The following is a 9656-nucleotide window of genomic DNA, read 5'->3' as shown; positions in this document are numbered from 1 at the left end:
TTATCCGTGACTGCAATACTTTAGGCGGGATTCTGATCCCATAACCTAGAGGCTGTTACCAAAAACGCATCAGAGTTCCGCCTCTTGTGCTTCTCTTTGCCATGAGCATGACTAAAATGAATAAATAAGGCTCCAGGAATTGTAATAATAACAATGCAATAAACTATATTTGAATAAATAACTATATTTTTGCTCTCCTGACAAAATTAGACATGGTTATCAAATCTATAGTTATATTATTTAATATGTTACTTTAATTGAATTCAAATTGTTTATTTGAATTGTGAATTCCGCTTATTTAAAAAAAAAGAAAAAAAAAACTTTAGTAAATGAATGTGAAAATTGCAGAAAATTGCTGAAAAAAATGTAAGTCGCGTCACTTAAGATAGCGAAAGTGCAACTAACCACAGCGTCGTGTTCGTCCGGAAGGGTCGCTTCTAAATTCATTTTAAGTTCTTCTGCTAAGTTTCGAGCACGTTCAAAATGATTTACCAGCTCGTTATTATAGGTGCAAAAGGAGAGAAAAAACATGTCAATGTGGCGAACTCGGAGGAGGAATTCAGAAACACCACAGTTGAAGAGTTGAGAAGAAAAATCCAATTGATAAACCCCGACTGTAAGTCAAACACGCAAGTTTCTTGTCTTTAAGATTTTTTTATTTTTTTATTTTTTTATTTAATTGGTAAGATCTTTGCCTCAGATCGGTAAATATTGGATTTACGCTTACAACAATGAACCATTATTTGACTACAGTAAGTTAGTAAACATTTTAACCAAGGTATTTTTTGTAAAATGATGGCCATTTTAATGAGGACAACGTAATCGTTCCGGCTTAAGTTGATGCATATTTGCTGTTCATGTTGTTGTTGCTTTTCATTGATCAAACAGACAGACTGTTCTACAGACATACGTCACTGGAGGACCATGATACTCTTGGTGATCATGGCATTAGAAACATGGATACTCTTTTCGTGGTTGTTCGTTTACCTGGTGGTGGAGGTATGTAAGTAGCAACAGTAGGCCTACACCAGACAAGGGTCAGCTATATATAAATAGCCTACAAGTTTTAACTAGGTTATTCTATGTTTGTTGGACAACAACTCAAAATCAGGCAATGTTATCATGTTTTGCTGTATATCGTGCAGTTTATGGAATGTTGACCAAAACATTGGTTTGTTTCCATTTTTACTGTTTAATGAGTTTTGTGCTTCATAATAGTTTTATCATTTATATTCTGATGACAGATTGTCATATGTATAGTGGGAGAACATGCCTGCTGTTTGACATGTAGCCTACTCTATATTTGTGCAGTGATATTTTTCGTGTTCATTTTTAGTTTAGTTCGTAATGAAAAACAAATCACAGTTCATGTCTATAAAAATGGACAGAAATGAACAACTAGCCCAGGTCTCTCCTACATAATATAAATGTAAAATATATTAGGATGAGTGTAAAGCATGTTTAATTACTGATTCAAGGCAAAATATCATTCAGCTTCTGACAAAGCGTTTGTTGTTCTGTTTCACATCATCTCTCTCAGGTGGACCTGAACATGAAGATGGAGGAATTCACAGGACAGAATCTATGGAGAAACTAAAACTCAGCATGTAAATGCATTAGACTCGCGCTGAATTCAAAGAGAAAGTTTAAAGCAGATTGAATTATTACGTGACTCTTATATGTATATTTGCTCATTTGAAGGAAGGGTAACACTTTACAATAAGGGTACATGCATAATCATGTACGAATGCCTAAATTAATACTTAATTCATCAAATACTGATTATTATTAAATGTGTTTACTAATCATGAATTAATGAAGACTGGAGTCATATGGAGTCACGCATGAATAACGGCAGCCTTAGTATGATAGTTAATGCATTATTTAACATTTATGGACAAACTAAATCAAACAGCCTCTTTAAGAAATAAGAAATATGGCTATGAAATAAATTTATAATATCATAATTTGAGCTTTTGACATCTAAAGCTTTATGATTGATCTTGTCTGTTTTGTGTTGTTCACTTTCCCTTTAAACTCACCCTGCTGTGACTTATAAACAGCTAAATAAAAATAAAACCTCAAAATCCACAAAGAACATTTGTAGAACAATCCTGAAGAAATGCCCGGAAACAGTTCACTGTGCATCCAGACGCAGGCCGTGATGATCCTGACTTCTTGAAAATCCACACCACATCTCTTAACCGGGCTAAATACTCGCTGTGTTACTACATGTGTATTTGATAGAAAGTATAAAATAAATCATGAGCTGAGTTTAGTAGGTAGTTAACAGTGAATTAATTATGATTGGGCCCCCTCAAGTAAAGTCATGTCAAAATAATGCATTAACAAACCATGAGTTGATGCTAGTTTATGGGTAGTTAATAATGAGTTAGTTATGATGGGCCCCTCAAAGTAAACACGATGCGTTAACAAATCATCAAATAAAAACCATTAAACAGCATTAATAGTCATCTTTATTCCTTTACACCACCAGTATAACAACCAACGATAAAGGTTATTCATAGTCCTTTTATTATTTATCAATGCTAGCTTAGCTTCTCCATGGATATTTTGAGCCACTGCTGTGAGTCTGCTGGTCATATTGGAGCAGAGCATGGAAGATTTTGATTGGTTGTCATCCTGTTAATTGAGCATTAGTTTGAGTATTTAAGAGTGTAATGTGTTATTTGGGGTAGGCACTCCCTGTGAGATCTCTCAGGAGTGTCTCTTTCTGACTCTTTTCTTGTTTGTTTCTTTTGCCATTTCTTATATTATTTTCTTTAACATCCCTTGACTTCCGTTTATTATTTTTACTAATTGTTGCTGTAATAGTTTCATTCAATAAAATAAGTTGTTTTTTTATTAGACTTTGTTGTCTGATCCCTCTTTTATGTGGCAACCTTAAACGAGCGGGTCGTAACAAAGCTTTCTACCTGGATGCTGTACCACAGTATTTTGTCTAATTTCAACTAAATTAACAAGAAAATTGTGTTCTTCTCTAAATGTTTAAAAATCCTCGATTGCAAATGCCACCCCTGTTGAAAAAACCAGCATATGCTGGTTAGGTAATGTTTTGACGTTGGGATGCTGGTTTAAGCTGGTCCTTTGCTGGTTTATGCTGGTCATGTGCTGGCAAAGGACCAGCAAAAGGACCAGCATAAACCAGCAAAGGGCCAGCTTAAACCAACATAAGCCAGCATAAACCAGCAAAGGACCAGCATAAACCAGCAAAGGACCAACATAAACCAGCAAAAGGACCAGCATAAACCAGCAAAAGGGCCAGCTTAAACCAGCAAAAGGACCAGCATAAACCAGCAAAGGACCAGCATAAACCAGCAAAGGGCCAGCATAAACCAGAACTGTGAGTTCACAAACTAATACATGCGCTGTAATTTATGTACATGCTTGTCTGTTATGTTTGTGCCACGCCGCACACACTGTTAGCATTTACAGGTGTTTAGCGGCTCAAACTCCATCTCTGCAGATGCTGTGAGTTTGGTTTGAGTATATAATGTTCATCTGGGAACCTATGTGAGGCATGTCATTAGATTTGTGATGTAAATCATTTATAAACCTACGCAAACGCCAGAGAATACATAAATACCTTTAAACGTGCTATCTGTTCATCGCGATTACAAAATAAAAGTTCAAGCCTTCGCTCTGAGTTTGCATGTTTTGATGTCCACATATTCAAGAAATAACAGTGACTGTAGCATTTCTGTCGTAAAGAAAAGGCCAAATAATAAAGAGTAAGTGGACATTTGAACTAAATGTTGTTTAGTCAATGATTGGATCAAGAGCAGCGAGTGATTCACTCTTTTCTTTTATAGCTAGATTAACATTTAATGAGACAGATGGCCTGTATACTGTACTGCACGGATCTGATATGATGTTACACATCAGCTGTTTTTTCCCCAAACGTCCACTTAAGTGAGACATTGACTGGAAATGAGTGTTCTCTCTTGTCTTTAACTACGTGTTTGGAAGTTTAAGATAAATACATGAATTAGCTTCTTCTGAAATTGGGACAAATAATGAACAATGTCACTTTGTGTCAGTGCAAACCCGTTCAAACACTTCTGTCTGCTTCACTTTCTGTGTCTCATGATGTGATCTAGAATTTCTCTCTGTCCTAGAGGCCCATCAGAGAGCAGCCACAGAAAGAGCTAAGCTTAATGAAAGGCAGAAAATAATTCCCCCCCACACATGGAGATATACACACACGCACAGAATCATCTGGAGCTCATCTCATTTCACTGTGGGCTCAAAGCGAGTGTGTGGTGTGTGTCGGGCCGCTCGTTTTTTGTCACTTCTGGGGTTTAATCGAGTCTCCTCGGGGCCAGCGGTCAGGTTAAAGATGAAAGACATTTAAATCAAATTTCAACTCAAAACTCACTTTCAGACACCAGCAAGTGTCAGAAATCACTTCTGATTGTGATCTGACGGGGATTTTAAAATCAGATGATTGCCAACAAAGCATATATGATTATAATAGTGTTTATTTGAAATCATCCGTCTCAGATTCCATGACGATGATATGACTCTTTTTCTTTCTGAATGAATTGTTCTGAAAAATTCAAAAATAACCAATTTCCACTTATTGATAAAATGTGTAAGTGCTTATAGGGTTTTCATTGCCTGCACATACCTGTTCACATCTCAGAAAATGTGTTTTGGGGTTTCATGACCCTGTAAAGTAAAGACAACTTCACACAACCAGCACGGGGAAGCTAACGGACTGAAAACGACATCATCACCATGACAGAAGTGGACCTCTGGTTTGTTTGAATTAATTTTTGTCAAATAAGACAAACCAGAGGTCCACTTTTGTCATGGTCATGATGTAGTTTTCAGTCCGCTAGCTTCCCCGTGCTTGAAATCAAAGAACACAATGAGACATGGGAGAAACTAGGACATGGAGCACGAGGGGGAGGAAGACACAGGACTGACAATTGTATAACTGCTGTTTTTTTTGTTTTGCTGTAATTGCATGGTTTTGTATATAAATAGTTGTGTAAATACATTTTCCTCATACCAGCTTGATCAAGCGAGTTCTTTATTAGACTTTAAAACTGCATTTACAATAATGAGATGTTTATAGATTTGTTCATTTATGTTATTTATGTATTATAATCTTTATAATTAAAATGAAAGTAAACGTTTTGTCTAGGTATTATTATCCATTTTAAATATTAATGAACAGTACAGTAGATATAGAAATTAAACTGGGCTAAGTCTGGTGTGCTGCGCAATGGGCCGAGTCCGGCTTGGATGCGGGAGTGTCGGTAAGTTACGGCTGTGGCATCTTGTAAATGTAAATATCAGCAAACCTCAAATTCATAAATTATGAAATTATTAGTCAGCAGTTCGTTTGACAGTAAATAAGGATCTAATCCTAAAACATCTATTTAAAAAAAAAATACCATTGTTTTGCGTTGTTGGTGAAATGTGCTATTTTGGTTTCCGATCACCAAGGAGAGGCTACGCAAAGGTCTTAAAGATGGAGGCCGCAACAAAAAAGTCACGTGACTGAAACCCATGAATTGCATCACGTCGCTGGTCTGCCTGAGTGTGGTCATGTGTTTCGGAGGATCTTATGCTTTCTGAGCTAGCTTGCTATCGCTAGCCTTTCCGAAATCGCCTACCCTACCTGTAAAGTCAGATATTTTGTGACAAGTGACTTTATAATGGACACCTTCTGCAAATATAAAAAATAGGAATTTCGAGGCATTTTATTACAAAAAAACCCCACACGTTTGTCTTCATAATCTTTCATAATAAAGTAAAAACTGGCTTTACCTCTGAAACAACTTTTCTTTTTATTTAGTCTGTATATTATTATGTTGCGTAAAAAGTCTCAGTAACTCTTTTATTCTGATAGTCCTAGACATTTTACTAACTATAAGTATCATGACAGTCAGAGTATCAGTAGACTGTATGCTTAATATCTGCTGAAGACTTTATTTTGATGGACTTTCTACTGATTATATTCAACTACTTGTCAACTTACTCTACTAACCCTATCCTAACCAGTCTACTACTCTAATGAGTTAGAGTAGTAGACTCTTAGAGTCTAATGAGTTAGTTGACGTAGTTTAAGTCAGTAGGAAGTCTAAAGTGTAACCAAGTTCTCTACTGCTGCAGTGCTATTCTGTACTAAATTTACATTTACTTTTATTCATTTAGCAGATGGTTTCATCCAAAGTGACTTACAAACATGGAACACAAGACGTGATTCATCTTAGAGGCATAACATGAGAAATGCTAGTAATAAAAGTATCAGCCATCACTGAGATCTTCAGCAGATTCCGGGGACAGTGGAAATCTGTGTTTGTTATAAACACTGCACTGAAGGTTTGTTATTCAGTTAACTGCCGACTATTTATCTTTACACTATACACCGGGGGGAAAAAAATCGTGTTTATGAACAGATTATTGCAAGAAAATGGCTCTGCACTTTAAATTGAGTTTAAGTTATACTATACTAAAATAGCAACACGATTTTTACAAGATGCTTTTCCACCTACCAGGTGCTCCAGCAATGTTGAATTTGAATTTCTGCTTCAGTTCTAGGACTGTGGTGTTGTTAAACTCCACCTCTGAATCTGCCACTATTCAGACTATTTAATTCGCAAGCGAATTACAGTACTGTGCGCACAGTGACAAAGCTTGCATGTAAAATGTAAACCTAAAGAAATGACAAATTCCAAACTCGAGTACAAAAAATATGATTGTGTACACATATCAGCACGCTGCAAGGACAAATAACAAAACTGCCAAAACCCGCAGAGCTAAACACGCGCGAGTTGAACCCTTCACGCACAGGAGGTTTTGGCAGTCAGGGGGCGGGGCCAAATCCTCCATTGTGACTGCAACAGAATTATTATCAACTACACTACTGTAAAAGGATGGCATTTGGAATGATATGTATTGATTTAAATCAGTAGTCCTTTTTATTGCATCAAAATGCCACATAATGTGACCACATTAGATGTTTACAAGTCCAAATTATACCAATAAACTGTAGTACCAATATTATGGAGTCAGCATTTTTTAATTACAATGTTTAATTTGATGAAAAAAAGACAATATAAGACTGGAATTAGATAAAAATGCATGAATGAAAAAATAAACGAATGTTCAAACTTTTTTTTTTTTAACTTAAAGGGGTCATATGATGTTGCTAAAAAGACTCGAGAGATGAACTAATCAATTCTCTTTCCGGCTCAGACTGCATTGGTTAAAGCTTATGGGGCGGTCACGTGATGAACGAACGACTCAAACCCGAAGATAAGAGCTGAGGTGCGCTATCATAGACTGAAGACCCAGGTAAACAATTAATTAATATTTTCTGTTTCTTATAGCAGGTTTGTATTGTTTGTAGTGTGATCAACGTTTGAGTAAGTAGTAGACGTGTTAGAGAAGTAACACATAACATTTTAATTATATTTTGCTAAAATGAACGAAATGACTCGAAAAAAGATTTGTTCATTTTGCTGAACGAGACTCAAAGGTTCGAGTCGGTAAAATGATCCGAACTTCCCATCACTAGAAGTATGTCTAATAGGTCCTATATGAAGTAGACATCTGAGTGATGTATACGTGTGTTATTATTGTGTAGTACAATTCACTGTCAGCACTGTTTGCAAAAGATGAATGTAAGTAAAGTAACTAAATATAAGTAATCTATTTTATTTGTCCATTAGTACTGTTGAAAAACTGAGGAACATTTGTGTTGGATAAAAAGCTACTTAACACTACGTAATACTTTTGAGCAGACCTAATGGTTAGAGAGTCGGACTCGTAACCCAAAGGTTGCGGGTTTGAGTCTCGTACCGGCAGGGATTGTAGGTGGGGGGAGTGAATGTACAGCGCTCTCTCCCACCTTCAATACCACGACTGAGGTGCCCTTGAGCAAGGCACCGAACCCCCAACTGCTCCCCGGGCTGCCCACTGCTCCGGGTGTGTGTTCACTGCTGTGTGTGTGCACTTTGGATGGGTAAATGCAGAGCACTAATTCCTAGTATGGGTCACCATACTTGGCCACATGTCACTTCACTCACACTAATCTCAGAGGTGACTGACTCTTGTCTGGATGTTACAGGGACAGATGAGCACACACATCTGCTTATATACAGCGGCTAATGAAGCCCTCTTCAGCAGAAAGCGGAATGCTGCCATCAAAGACTTCGAGTGAGTATACTACAGAAATTAATAAAACATCTTTTAAATCTTAAATTTAAGCTGTAGTTTATTTAAATGATTGTAATTACAAACAGAGTTATTACAGAACTTTTCTGATTCTTGATTCCTGTTCATTTGCTGCAGATCTTTTGTGGTGGAGCAGGACCTGCAAGGAAAGGTGAAGAAAAGGGAAAACCTGAAACAAAAATATAAAGTAAGATCATTCTGTTACTTCTAATACAGAAATCAAATGACATTGTGCTGTTAAAATGACTGCTTTTGTATTGTGTTTGTGCATTTTTGTAGGATCTGAAATGTCTGCAGACTGGTGTGAGCTGTGAGGATGGAGGAGTCCACAGCAGCATCCTGGAAATGGTTTAGTGTCATGGATGAGTCGCTCCATTACTCCACCTCTTACTGTCTCATCTGGACCGGATGCTGCTGTGGTCTCTTCATCCTCAGTGACCCCAGAGCCAGCGAGAACATCTAGAGAAAGACCAAAAGACACTGAGGATGTGAGTTTGGTCAAGTTTGTCCTGCTGGCTTGTTCATACAACATCAGTCAGTGGAGCCAGAGGTCCAGAAGCTTCAAAAGCATCATCAAATAATGTCATGAAGCTTCTGAAAGTCAGGCTCCCATCGACTGATATCGTATGAACAGAAACCAGCAGGACAAACTTGACCAAAATCACCTTTTGTGTTCAGGACAAAATAAAATACCCCAAGGATTGAACAGTGTGGAGGCGATTAAATAACGACTGAATTTAAACTAACCCTTTAAACCCCCCAAAAAGAATAAGTAGTACCTTGAAGAAATAAACTTTAAGAAATAAGCAGCTTTATTGAGCGTTTGTACCCAAGACACAAAAACGGATTTACAAAAATCACATTTACATTTATTCATTTGTCAGACACTTTTATCCGAAGTGACTTACAGTGCTCTTATTACAGGGACCCCAATCCCCCAGCAGCCACCTGGAGTAAAGAGCCTTGCTGAAGGACACAGCGGTGGTGACGACTGCGGAGATCGAACCAGCAACCTTCTGCTGACCAGTGCAGTGCTTTAGCCCACTACAACACTAAAGTAATGAAGCTATGACAAAATTAGCATGTAATTGTAAACATATAAAATAAAATGCTGACAACATTAATTGTAAAATGTTTTACTCTGTGTAAATGTGGTCGTGCTCATGGAGAGCAGGCACACGAATGTTTGGAGCAGACACAGCAGCAGCCAGATTGTCCCGCATGTGTTCACCTGCTCTTGCTTCAAGATTGTGTGGTACGGGGGGCCTCATCCTCTCTGTGCACTCAGACAAAGATAGCCTCGATGTCCCTTTCTCCTCCATGATCAGATTCAGTCTGACTGCAGCAGTGAGGGTCGTGATGGACAGCAGAGACAGCTGAAGGTGGACATGGTGGTCTTCATCAGAATAAAGCTGCAGAACTGTCTCAGCTGTGTTGAGATG

The sequence above is a fragment of the Sinocyclocheilus grahami genome, unplaced genomic scaffold, assembly GCF_001515645.1.
Source record: "Sinocyclocheilus grahami isolate Dianchi unplaced genomic scaffold, SAMN03320097.WGS_v1.1 scaffold958.1, whole genome shotgun sequence".
NCBI lineage: Eukaryota > Metazoa > Chordata > Actinopteri > Cypriniformes > Cyprinidae > Sinocyclocheilus > Sinocyclocheilus grahami.
Note: the sequence above shows the minus strand (reverse complement) of the source record.